The sequence below is a fragment of the Fundulus heteroclitus genome, chromosome 15, assembly GCF_011125445.2.
Source record: "Fundulus heteroclitus isolate FHET01 chromosome 15, MU-UCD_Fhet_4.1, whole genome shotgun sequence".
NCBI lineage: Eukaryota > Metazoa > Chordata > Actinopteri > Cyprinodontiformes > Fundulidae > Fundulus > Fundulus heteroclitus.
Window position 1 is genome coordinate 17,313,326 of NC_046375.1, and position 13,911 is coordinate 17,327,236.

Below are 13,911 nucleotides of genomic sequence, written 5' to 3' on the forward strand. Positions count from 1 at the left end.
CTTCTACTTCTACTAATCCAAATACATTTTAATCCGATCGTGGAATTTTGTGCACACAAACATAGCTATTGATTGGTTTGAAGTATATGAGATGTCTTTGATGTCAAGCAATGTTCCCCTTAATTTTTCGTGTGTCTGAGGAAACACACAAACTCCATTAGCGTTCACTTGACCTCTGTGAGCAACATCGCACGTGCACACTAAGGCTACATTAAGCCTGCCCAAAACCCAAGATTAGAAAAAGTTACATGGTTTACTAAAAGAATCAAATTACAGCAATATTTTTTTTTTTTAGATTACTTAATTTGGATACAACTGATTTAGGCCGATTACATGAAAAAGACAAGAATCTTGGATTTTTTTTAAGAGCTGTATAGCATGCTTTATTTCAGAATAGGAGTTCTACGAAGAAGGAACTGAGAGACATGTACATCTTCCAGAGTTCTAATTTTATTGCCATTAGATTATTTATATTTTGTGCAAAGAGATTTAGCACAAGCATGCGGTTCTGTGCAGCTTGGCTTCTGCCAGTCTGCTCCAGGGCGGCTGTGGCTACAATTTAGCTCACCACGGTCAGGGTGTGGATGTATGCGTAAATGGGTGAACAACTGACGAGTGTGAAGCACTTTGGGGTCATCGGATTTGATAAAGCGCTGTACAAGTACAGGACATCTGTAGTCCTCAGGCATGCGTTCATAAAGAAACATATAAAGAGAGCTGCTTTTCAAAAACGGAGGTAGAACAAGAGGGTTGGTCAGAAACTGGCAGAAGCGGTGCAAAGGACTCCTACTGCAGTTGATGACGCCAGACCAACAATGCTCAAGAAACAAACAGCAGGTGTAGCGCTCAAAAATCAACCAAATTTATGAAGCGCCAAAGCACAAATTGGTTGAAAACCGGCACTTATGACCTCGGATAAGCAGATCCCAAAAGCACAGCCACACAGACAGCTGATGTTCAGCAAGAGTAAAAAAGACGCAGCACACCGGCTGCCCAATTATAAAGGCATCTGCCTCACCGACCAATCAGTGGCGCGCTCTGATCAGCACCTGGCGCACAGAGTGGGACCGTGGAACACCATCTGACCAGAATCGCTAAATGGTACAAAATAACTTGGTTTGTTATTATTATTATTATTATTATTATTATTATTATTATTATGTTTACAGTTCAGCTTAGATTTTATATTCTGAGCTGCATAGATTTGCTGTGCGCGCTGAATCCAGCTGCAGTACGTATGACAGTGGTGTTGAGCTATTCATTGTTAATGCTCTCTGAGCCGACAGCCTTCAGGAAAAACATCAAGCTCTTGTAAAATATATTTTTCAGAAAACTTGAAAAGTAGCTACCCAGATATTTAAATCAGTATCAAACCTTTGAACATATATTTAAAAAAAATGCAGTAACGAAAATGGCAATGAGATGTTTCTTGATGCTACTGGTTCTAAACAAGGTCTTCACCTTGATGATTGGTGAGTTTGCACACAATTGTCTTTTATTAAAAATATGGTAAGAATAAATTTCTCAATGACACTAATATAAGTAGGTGAGTTTTATTCATATAGCATCTTTCTCAGAAAAGAATCACAAAATGCTTCATAGTATGATATGATTTAGAACATTTAAAAGAACAATTAATAAATAAATAAACTAAAATGCAATGAAAAATATAAAAGAAATAAAACATCATTGCAGCACACAGTCAGTCATAGCAGCCTAATGACCGGTGTTGCTGAAAAGCTAGTTTAAAAAATAATGTCTTTAGTTGATTTTTTTAAAAGCATCAACAGAGTCCAATGACTGGAGATAATGCGATTGTTCATTTCACAGAACTCTTAGATTGGTTGTTCAGCCCATTGTGAAATTCCGTTTCAAAAAAGCATACATTCCTGAAGGGAATGCTGAGTCCAGGATGATTTGCTAGCAAAAGCTACCTTGTTCCATATCAATTTGTTAAACTGCAATTGTCATAGTAATATCACTGTCTGCAACACTGCAATGACAAACGACGGCTTGGATGCAATATTTGGAGGGATATGTGTGATATGCTACATTTCATATGTCATTCACTGATAGGTTTGATCCGTTAGATGGGCTCTGACTTTTCTTGATGCCAACACCTGAATTATTTTTAGGGCTTAAAATGCTAAAGCTCCCTGAGAGTAGTGTGACTCTTGAGCAAGAGTGAAGAAAGTAAAAAATCTGGCTTAATCGTGCTGATGGCATTGTCAGTTTTAGACATAGACTTAGACAACTTTGTCATTTTGTATGTACAGAGTGCATACAGAACGAAATTTTGTTGCATGTAGCTTGTAAATTACAGTATAAAGTGCACAGTGATTAAAAAAATTAACAATTAAAATGTAAATGTAAACAATGCAGGAGAAAGAAACAGTGTGCAGGAGAATATTTAAACCATTTGTATATGCAGAAATTATTGTGCAAAAATGCATTTAGAAACATAGAGTTCGGCAGCATTTGTAATGCTAGATAAAGATGCAGTGATGCAAATGTGCAAATGTGGAAATGTGGTGCAGAGTCCAGTTTATAGTATAGCAGACCAATATTAAGCAATATTACCACAATTGCCTATTTTTCTGATATCAGGCAGCCATCAATCTAAGAAATATATAGAAATTTACTTTCTTCTTTTACAGGGGGTGATAAAGATAGCTCAACAGAAAGACATGAAACCAACTAATTTGATTTTAAAATCATAGAACTGACTGATTTATGAGCCGAAATACAGTATACCATATGAAATTACATTCCAATCCTCAGAAGAAAATGTTTAAATGGTCTTAAACGTAATGTAATTCATGACAAAGACACCAAAATTACCCAGCAGTAACACAGCTTTGCAGATGTCCAGAAAATGTATGTGCAATAATCCTGAGGTCCCCACTTTGTGGAAGACATGTCCAGAACAATTCTTTGCAACCATTCAGGTATTAGCTGTCTTCCATGTCTCATGTGTGCACTTTTAGCCAAGAATTATGTGAATAATAATATTCATCCTACAATAACTAAATTTGACTATTTTAAAATATAACTGTAATATAGAAACCCTTTTTTTCCCACGTCAGGAAAATGTCGTTTCAGTTTTGGTTAATTCAAGTTTCTATCCTTTACAAAGATTTCAGCAAGATTTTTTTAATGCTACACAGCCAGACTGGACACGATAGAAGATTTAAAAAAAAAAAAAAAAAAAAAATCTATTTTATACTTTGGATCTTTTTTTCCATTAATTCTGAGGTATTATGAAACAAAATGACATTGTTAAGCTTTGAAAGATTTAGTCTTTCTTTGTGTTTCAGTAAAAGTAGTTAAATTAACAAATTTGGTCAAGAACGCTCACACCAAACAGTTTTTATTCTTCACAGCAATATAATGTGATTTTACAATGTCATAAAAGCAGAAGTGAGTTATACCTGCACGGATATGCAGGTAACACAGCTTCTCTTGACTTTTATTCAATCGATGTACACAAACCTCACACAATGTCAGATGTCAAGCTCTAATTACTTTACGGTGACTTTAATTTTCACCCTGTCCCCGCTCTCTGCTGTATGTCCATCTGTCTGTTCTACTACTGCCAGTGTGGTAGCAGAAACTGTGTGCTTGCATAAGCAAGCCTATGCATGTATTGTATTCACCGCGGGATGTTTGAAGGTCTGTGAATTTGTGTCAAAACACAGCATGGTGGTTCAACCCTGAGCAGCCGGTGCCAGAACTACAGAGAGACCTGCATGTGTGTCTGATCATCCTCAAAGATGAGAGGGTTCGACTTCCTGGCCGAGCAAAGAAAGACATAGAAGCTCACTGGCAAGACAGGTGCGTGTTGGACACATCCATCCTGGCTTCTACAGCCATTAGTCTACACCCCCTGGGATTTTACACAATCAGTGGGAATTTTAGCAATGGCACTGGAAAACAAATAAAATGGCTTAATTGGGACATGAAATCTCAAAATAGGTAACTGTAATCATTGGTATTGAATACAGCTTAGATTTTTGAAAACATGATCATTTCGTTTGTTCCAAAAGATTTTTGCCAAAAAAAAAAAAAAAAAAAAAAAAAAAAAAAAGGGGGGAAAAAATCTGTTTTATGCTTTGAATCAGGACATTGTCCCTCAGAGGAAATAATCAGAATAGAATAAAATAGAATTGGGGGAAACATATTTTATTGTCCATTATAATTTTTAATGGACATAACCAGAATATCAGCCAAATAAAACCATAAAGTAAAACTTATGTTATCTTGCACATTAGAACATAAAACATGTTTTCATATCATTATGAAATAAATATTTCATCAAAAGAAATCTTTGGCCCTCGTAGAGTGGTTATGCATATTTCTTCTGTTCCAGATTGCCCTCCACCAAGGGCTGTCAAAGGATGTCATGGAGATGATAGTAGCACTGAGAAAGGCTGCAACGGGCTACAGAACTATCAGCAAAAACAAGATGCAAAATGCTGGCACAAATATTTAGAAATATTAAATAACATTAAGTGTCAGGATTTACTGTAGGTTGCTGTTTGTCTGTTTTGGACTTTTCTTGAATCTGCCACTCAGTTACCAGTCAATTAGTCGAGATCAGCTCCACCTGCTGCCATTAATTACTCCCAACTCTTTTCACCTGTTTCCCTGTCCATACATACCATACCTGCCTCAGCCAGCAGAACGTTTCTTCTCTTCTCGTCTAGTGTGCCCTGCCTAGACGAGAAGTGCTCAGCCAGTTGGACTCTACAGATAAAAGTTGTTTGTGTCTGTATGCTGCAGTTCTACCTTTTTCCCTTTGAGTTCCAGCTGCTTTCTCCGCCTGTTCCTGTCTTTCTCTACCTGCTTCCTCTGGTCTCCTGCTCATCCCTGCCTACCTGCATCATCTGCCATAACTCATCTGTTCAAGTCTGGTTCTGCTTGTCTGCATCACCCACCACTATTTATCCCTCACAATAAACCTTTTATATAAACGTAACTCTGTGTCCAACTGAATATCGGGTTCACCAGCATCATTCATTAGAATTAACAACCCTCTGTCTGGAGGCTCCAAGTTCAGGTATAACTTGCCTCATTGTCTGAGGGTTTATATTTTATACTCTTACTTAAAAATTAACTAAGGCATATGGAAATTCAAATAAAAAAAATTTGGAAAAAGATGTTCCAAGTCTGTTCTACTTTTCTGATCTGTTGAACACGGGCTTCAACATGACTTTATATTGGGCTCGAACTGCTTTTTGTGCCACAGTATGTGGACTTGAAATTATCGGAACCTGTAGGTTTTATGATAAAAAAAAAAAAAAAAAAAAAATATATATATATATATATATATATATATATATATATATATTTTTTTTTGTATATTTTTTATATATATATATATATATATATATATATATATATATATATATATATATGCCTCTGGAATAAATGTCCAAGTGTTTCTTCTAATGTAGTATTTTATTCTGCAAGCTTAGAACTCATTAGGTTTTTGAATGGACCCTTAATTGATCATTTCTAAGCCTTTAGATTAAGCGTTTAAAATAAGTTTGAATACATTCCTGTGTATTTTTTCAAAAAAGGATTGTATTCTGGAAACCTTAAATTAGACCACTCCTTCCAGCCACAACAATAGTGTGAGCTAGTGCTTTGTAATGATTTGTTTACTTTAAGGTATAAAAGCAGTGTCTAAGATTGATTTTTTTATTTTTGCAGAATCTACTTTGCAAAAATACTTTCAAAATTCTTGTGGGGATGATCTTGCCTTGACAACAGCATGCACAGAACAGCGTTTCTGAGCCGAGCTCCAAATGCTGAGTTGTACTATTAGGGTAATGAACCTTTACAGATACACATAGAACCAGCAGCACCAAAGAAGTTCTGCCGCACCCTAATCCTGTCTGGGCATTGATCAGCCTACAGATTTGGTTGCAATGTCGCTGTTACACACACACACACACACACACACACATATATATATATATATATATATATATATATATATATATATATATATATATATATATATATATATATATATATATATATATATACATATCAGTTTTTAGCAGGGTGTTTCCTACTGGTAACACTCTGATCTTACCCGGAACTAGATTAAACAGCTGCTCACCTCTCTTCCTTTCACAGAATAAAATGTAAGCCCATTTCAACAGCTGCTTAGCTGGAAAAGAGGTCAATGACCACCTCAGGTCAAGAGATCAAGTGGGGTACTATAACAGGTGATACAACACCACCCAATCCAAACTAAGACGTATAATTATCAGAAAAAGCTGTATTTTGGGATCTTTCATTTTCCATCTGTTGAAGTCCAGGTGTGCAGAAGCAAAAACTGATCCTATAAACCAAGATCGCTTGATAAAATCAGAAGCATTAAAACATTTATAAACACGGACATCTCTGTTGTTGCTAGTTTTATGTTTATTTGGATTTGGCATTGTTTCTGAAACCATACGTCTACAATAAGACAGTTCGCTGATTAGTGAAAAGAATTGAGTCCTTCAAACTGATTACTGATAAACTTGAGAATGATAAATAATACGTCATGTCACTGATAGAATATATGATATATAAATATCGTTAAGCAGCCTCAATAACTGCTCCATATTCTATTCTATTGTAATCCAAAACATTGTCACACAGAGAGCGATAAGACAAGCTGCAGGTCGTTTGGGCTTAGCAGATTTTCATGCTAATACACACATCAACTTCACTGGTTGACATAATTATCAGAAGCAGCACGAAATTATTCCTGGCCAGCTTACTTGCCCTACAAACAGTGTGTGTGTGTGTGTGTGTGTGTGTGTGTGTGTGTGTGTGTGTGTGTGTGTGTGTGTGTGTGTGTGTGTGTGTGTGTGTGTGTGTGTGTGTGTGTGAGAATGAGTGCATGTGTGTCCTTTCCCATCAGTAGGATAGCTTTAGGCTGGTTTACATTTACATAATGAAGTCAATAACATTAGCCTCCTGGGAGGAAGCATGGTGACATTATTACTAATTTAATAAGAAGTTTTGGGTGTGTGTGTTTTCTTGCTTGGAGAGTGAGAATAATAGACTACCAAGACAAAATGTAGATAAAGAGTGACAAAGACAGATGAGAAAAGTACATGAAGAGATTAAAGTAATCAGTAAAGGATTACAGAAACAGGATGCAATGAGAACAAGTTCATTAAAGAGGAAAAGGACCCATAAAACAATAAAAAGAAGGTGAATGCTGAATGGGCCAAAATGCAGGGGTGAAGGGAGGACTGAGAGTTAGCAGTTAAAGAAAGTGTGGAGGGAAAAGAGAACTAGAAAGGAAGGAAAAAGGTGAAGAAGTCAGATAATAATGAAGGTGCAGAGAGGGTTACAGAGAACCAGACACATGATGAATGGCTTTAGTGTTCTTCACAACTGGTTCAATAACACACTCTTGGTCACCGTGTGATGTTTGGGTTAGGACCTCTAGCACTGCACAGCGAGGAAACCATAATTTGTTGAAACATTTTATTTCTGTAACTAATATAATGTGATATACAGCAAAAATGTAGCTCCTCTTAGTCAGACTGTATTTCATAGAAAAAGGTGTTCATATAAAAAAAAAGTTGGACTGAAATCATTGTGCTCTTAAATTGCAAATTAAGAAAAAATATTGCAGGAAAAATATGTATGAAAGGTGTTATTTAGCATTTTAGAAGATTTGAGCTTTTACTTATGTTCAGTTTAATGATTATTTAACTTGTCCCTGGGCATTTCTGCATACAACTTGATCATTGACTTTCACCTCATTAATACCACAGGTCTTTCATTTCTAACAATTTCCCCTCAGTTCCTGCTCCCCCACAACTGCAGCTCAGTCACTTAATTCGACTCACCTGTTCATCGTTCAACCATAATCCCGCCTCCGATTATATGAAGGTCCTGTCTGTGATTTTCTCTTTGCTGTATTATCATGTCAATACTAATTATGATCCTTGTTGTTTTCCTGCTTCTTAATCATGCATTTGTTCACACCACACAAAAAGTTTTAACCATTTTTATCTCCCGCTGTCTGAGGTGAAAACATGCTTAAGTTTTCCTGTTTCATATAGTCCTGGGTTCGATTCCTGGTCTCAGGCCATTTATTGTGTGTCTTCAAGTTCTCTCTTCACCCTCTTTCCTGATCAATAAAGGCCACTAGTGCTAAAAAATAAATCAACCAAGATATTGAGAAGAGAATTGTGGACTTCAACATATCTGCATCATCCTATGTACATTTTCCAATTTCCTGAAGGTGCCCGTTCATATAGTTAACCATAAACAGCAAGAGAATGACCAACCCTCACAATGTTCAGGAAGAAAAACAGTTTCTTTGTTTCAGGGAACAACTTGTTTTGCTTTGAAATGTGTAAATAAATCCAGAGTGCAACACGTTCTGTACCATACTCAAAAAGCTACATTAAAAGCAGCCATCACTAGTACTCACAGTATACAAGCGTTTGAACTCATTATTCCTGATTCAGTACATGGGTTCGAACAATTAACCCGAGGCGATTCAAGAACCAACCTCTTCCGCTTTGTATTCAGTGTATATATATAAATGTCTGGTTTTAAGTCTCTTTCCTTTAATCCTTGATAGACTCTCCCATCGTCCTCCTTTACAGACGTTCTTTTATTTGTCCTCTTGAGCTCCTTCAGTAGTTTTCTTGATTGAGTCTGTTTAGTTTTTCTATTTTTATCGAGTCTTGAAATAACGATTATGCCTGGCGCTTGTCTGCATTTTGGTCCACCACCAGGAGCTGAGGAGGAAATTCAGCCTGAGAGCCGAGTTTGGAGAGGCCATTCATCACACAACGGATGTAAGTGGAATCATAATTTTTAGATGGATACTTTATTTGTAGTACAAGAAACACTTTTTACCACAGTTAAAATCACCTGTGTATGTATTTAATGATGGAAATAAAAACTATTTTCAGTTTATAAAAAAAATGTAAACAAGCAGCTTAATCATAGCAGTCAAAGTAAATATTAATGAACAAAAATTAAAGCTGTATTCTAGAAAACAAGCTAGACCTGAAATGAATCAGCTTTTTCAGCCTATTAGCTATCAAATGTCAAAAAGCCTTGGTTTGGACTGCAATCCCCAGATCTCAGAAGGTCTAATATATTCCAATGCAACCACATGTTACCAACCCAGCCCTGCACCTTTACCCGACACTCCTCCTCTGTCCTGTGACTGGCATTGTGTCCCTCTGCATCCATTCAACGACTCAAACTCAGCTACAAATAATAACAGCAGGAATAAAGAGCATCATAAAATGTAGAGTGTTAGAACACAAATACAATAAAAATTAACTTAATAACAAAAGCGCTAAACACACAAACACAGTAAGTGAATTAATCAACTTATTTGTATTTGTCTTGGGCTTGTAAATATAGTTAATGTAGAAACACGACAGGATGTGGCTTATAGTTATTAATATATCATCCCTTGAACAAAGACTCTCCTGTAAAGTCTTCCTTTTCCTTATCAGCCAGTATGGATTGACATTCACTTTAATTGATAAAGCAGAGTAACTATTTATACACATATGGTGTAACTTTTAATGTTCCGTGTGCCCTGAACACACCCAAAGCACAATCATAATATATGGCAAGTCTCGGATGGACCATGTAGCGAGTGTTTGCTAACCTGCTGTAGCCATGCTGCTCGGTCACTGACCTTGGCCCCTCCAGTAAAGGACAGCGGTCCTGCAGTTAAAAAACAGCAGTAAAAATTGAATTGTTGCTTAATTTTGCACACAAGCTGCATTCTGCACACATTTCTCTATTCCACTCATTTCTTTCCAGCACCTATGCTACTATGACCGTAATGGTTGTACATAGGGAGCACGATATTCAAGCCTCACACAAAGGTAGGGTTATTTTAAAAGATTTATTTTAGGTGATGTAGATGACAGGTAGGCATGCATATGGCTGGTAATGGCAGGAAACAGAGGCCGGCTGGACCAGACAATGCAGACAGGAACAGGCTTGACCAGATGATGCAGGCAGATACAAGCTTGATCAGAAGCAGCCGATGTGTCCCCGGCGTGGGCAGAGCGAAACACAGAATCCCCAGGAACAACCTGAACCAGACGGTGCACACAAGCAGTAGTTAAGCCAACTAGTGAGGGCAGGGCGAGAACAGGTCCACAGGATTAGAATGCTGGCAACAAAACAATGGGGGGGGGGGGGGAAACACATGCAGGTAGCAGAACAAGATGAGACACTTAACAGTCGGTTCGGCCTGAAACGGACCGGCCGGTTGGGAATCCTCCCAAACCTCGCCCCTGTCCACCACCACTGCCACTTATTTTATAATATTCAGATTAAACACTTTTACAAGTTTTGTTGCTTTACAAGAGTCCTACTTTGCTTTTTGACCTTTAAAAGCTCCTCCATGGTCAGACATTGAAGCAAAGCAAAATGTGTCTTTAAAGGCAAACAGGCTGATGTTTGCTCTGAACCTGACCATTCAATGGTCCAAAAAGCCTGAGGCGTAGGTTTGCTGGTATTGGTTAAAATTGTTAGAAACTGTAAGAACTTCACTCAAAGGTTATGGCACTCTGATGTTCTCTTCTGATGTGCTGGCTTTCAGAGGCTGCGTGAAGTTTACAACCTCTTCTTGCAGTTGTATCTATCATTACGAGTAACAGAAGTTTCAAAAAGGATTTGCTGTACTTCTTTAAAGAACAAGGTCATCGTGATGATCTGTTCACATATTCTCCCTACTTCTTGTATTCAGCTAAATCTGTCTCCTTGTTTTTGAAGCCAGAAACCTGGAGGCTACATCTGTGTATTAAAAAAGTGTACCTACCCTGCAGTCTCCAGAGCCAGATCCAAAGCCTTATGGTTGTAGGGTTGTCAGATGGATCATCTGCCTTTCTGGCAAACATCAAGAGGTCTGAATTCCCAAACCTAAGAAACAAAAGTTCACCTATAGGCACTGTAGCAACTTCTTGGTCACATTGTGTCCAGCTGCATCTTGTAGCTGCCCGAGGTGTGAGCTTGCCCTGGCTGGCTTACAAGCGGAGGTGCAAAGAAGGTGAAAGTGTGGTTGGATAATACATCAATCTTCTGACCTCTGCCAGGCACTGAGAAGTAATAAAACTCTCTTCCCACTTAGGAGCTCTGGCAGCTTATTCCTCAAATGAGAGTGTGATTGTCTGAGTTGGCTAAAGGAAAAACATTAAGCAGCAGGGAGGTTTTGTGTTATATCTCTTTAATATCCTGACTCATATAGAGAAGAAAAAAAAAAAGAAATATCACAGCAATCGGGCAACAGTCTTAAATATGTTGCACATACTGCAGCCTACTGTAGTTCAGACATTAGTTCATGTTGATTAGTGCTTCACCTGAAAGACTTTGGGAGGTTGGCTTTATTAAATTTAGACTTTTGATGTTTGAGCGATGCACCTAAATATCTATAAATTAAAACAAAAACATAAAGGAAACTTTCTTTAAAAAAAATACCTAAAATGACAAAAATTATCGAGTTTTTTTTATTTAATGCATGACAAATTGAAATATCATGTAGTAATATAAAGGCAAAGGTATAAATGCTGGTGTAAGCAGCGGCTTTCTCCTCTTTCTTTGCAATATGGATTGCTCTCCTGAGGATATCTGGAACAAACTTCCAGAACATTGTAAAAGTGCTGAAACCCTGAGTTTCTTTAAATCAGCCTGTTTTGTTTAGAGTTGCCTTTAAATATTGATGTTCAATTTAAACTGTTGTAGGTAGTTGGAACATTTAAAGCTAGAGTCTGCGATTTTTATAGAAGTTTCCCCAGGTCCCTTTTTGAATAACTGCGCAAGCACAAGACTGTATTACCCTGCTCTTCCGCTCTTCAGAGGTTGGCGTGAAAAGAAAATCTACCAGATCCTATCTGATCTTACTTCTTTCTCCTAAGGCCTTCCATTTCTTCTCATAAACATGAACATGGTTCGCTTCTTGCATCTCTCAGACATTGTTAAAGTATAAAGTGAGAGCAGCGGTGCTACAATGAACGGCTAACCGCTAAGCTAACTGCTAACCTAGCCGCTAAGCTAACCGGATACATAAACACTAGGGCCGTTTCTCAATTCACGAGAACGCGAGTACGGACTCGCGTTCTCGTCAAGTCTGTTCTCGGTAAGAACACAGGAAGATCGGACTTGACGAGAACGCGAGCACGCAGCACGTATTGTGCATTGGAACAGAAGCGTACTCGTGACGTCATCACACCCGCAGCTCTTGAGCATTTCTTTAATGTTCAAAACTATTTATACACTACACCATCATATGTTATTGAAAACGTTTTTTTTTCTTATTTTCTAAAAAGTCTAATAAAATATAAAATTACAGAACTGTGGATATAAAACCAGCAATAGCTGGAATTTCTTTGTTGGGAGTTGTAATTGTTGTAGTTGCAGAGGCGATTGAATCTTCTTTAAAAAAAATAAGCACTTTGTAGAAGCAAAATGAGCGATACGAGCAATATTGCTGTTGCTTCGGTCGTTGGTCAGCTTTACCAGCAGGCTGAAGAGGAGGTGATGCAGTTGAGGAGGAGAATACGAGCAAGTAGAAGATTGATGCAGCAGAGGAGGCTCAGAAGGCAGGCTTTGCTCACCCATCTATTGCCAACTGGGAGGCATTTTAAGATTGACAGCCTATTTCGTACTTTTATCTTAAAAAAACCCCATTGACGATGATATTAAAAACGTGATCAGGTTGAAATTGTGACTATTTTTCCTATATTAATAAAAATGAAGACCCAGTTTTAACATTAATAACAGTAGGGTTAAGCTACTTTATTGCACCTCCTGACCTTCACAGCATTGATCATTAAGGAAGGAAAAAAAAAACATTTTTATGTCTGTCCACCTTTACAGTGATTAATCTATAAATTATGTGCAGTTAGTTCAGCCCATTTTTTCAGTGAAATGGTAAAAATACCAGAGAAGGGACGCCATTTGTTACATTTACTATACTTGACTAGTTTTACAACACTATACATTTTATCTTTTCTTTCTTGAGAACTATAATAATCTGCATGTTAAACAGGTATAGTTTTATGCATAGAAAACGTGACAAAAAACAATTAACATTTGGCATTTTTTATTTACAGGAAGAAACAGAAACAAAATATGTGAGGATAAACACCTCTGTGCCAATCCTCCAAATATTTTTTAATGAAGGGGACCTGAAACCAGCCTTCAGGCTAAACAGGGCCACCATCGTCCTCCTCCTTCAGCTGCTGCCCATCAGAAGGTCCATGGAAGGCCACAGGAGATAGAGGAGCTGCTGACCCTCTACTGGCTGGCCTGTGGAGCATCCTATAGGGAAACAGCTTGGCAGTAAGATCTCTTACCTTCTTGTCCTTAAATAGAGCCAGCAATGACACACAATTGATACATAGATTATATCAATTGGATAGAAGATTAAGACATATCAGCATATTACCTAAATTACAAGTTAATTTTATATTTGGTACAGGTCAAGTGGAGGCACGCTACAACAGACACCACGCCAAGGCTGATTAACATCGTTGAGCGTGTCTTTGGTGGTCTGAAGACACGGTGGCTTTTCATCTTCTTAAGGGCGTTGGAGGTCTGCCTGACGTTTGCCCCAAAAGTAATCGCCCTCTGCTGCATCCTCCACAATATTAGTATAGCAGCAGGTGACCAGCTGGACGTGGAGGATGAGGAGGTTGATCCAGAGGAGGACGGCCAACGGCTGAAGACAGGGAGCTGCTCCAGCTGGCTGCATGTTTAAGTGAACATGACTACACCTGACCTAATGTAGATCAGTTCTAGTCATGTTCACATGCTGCTTCATTTCATTTTTAACCACCTGGAAAAATACATAAAATAATGCGTAAATTAATTTCCATTCCAACTATTTTTAATTGTAAGTTT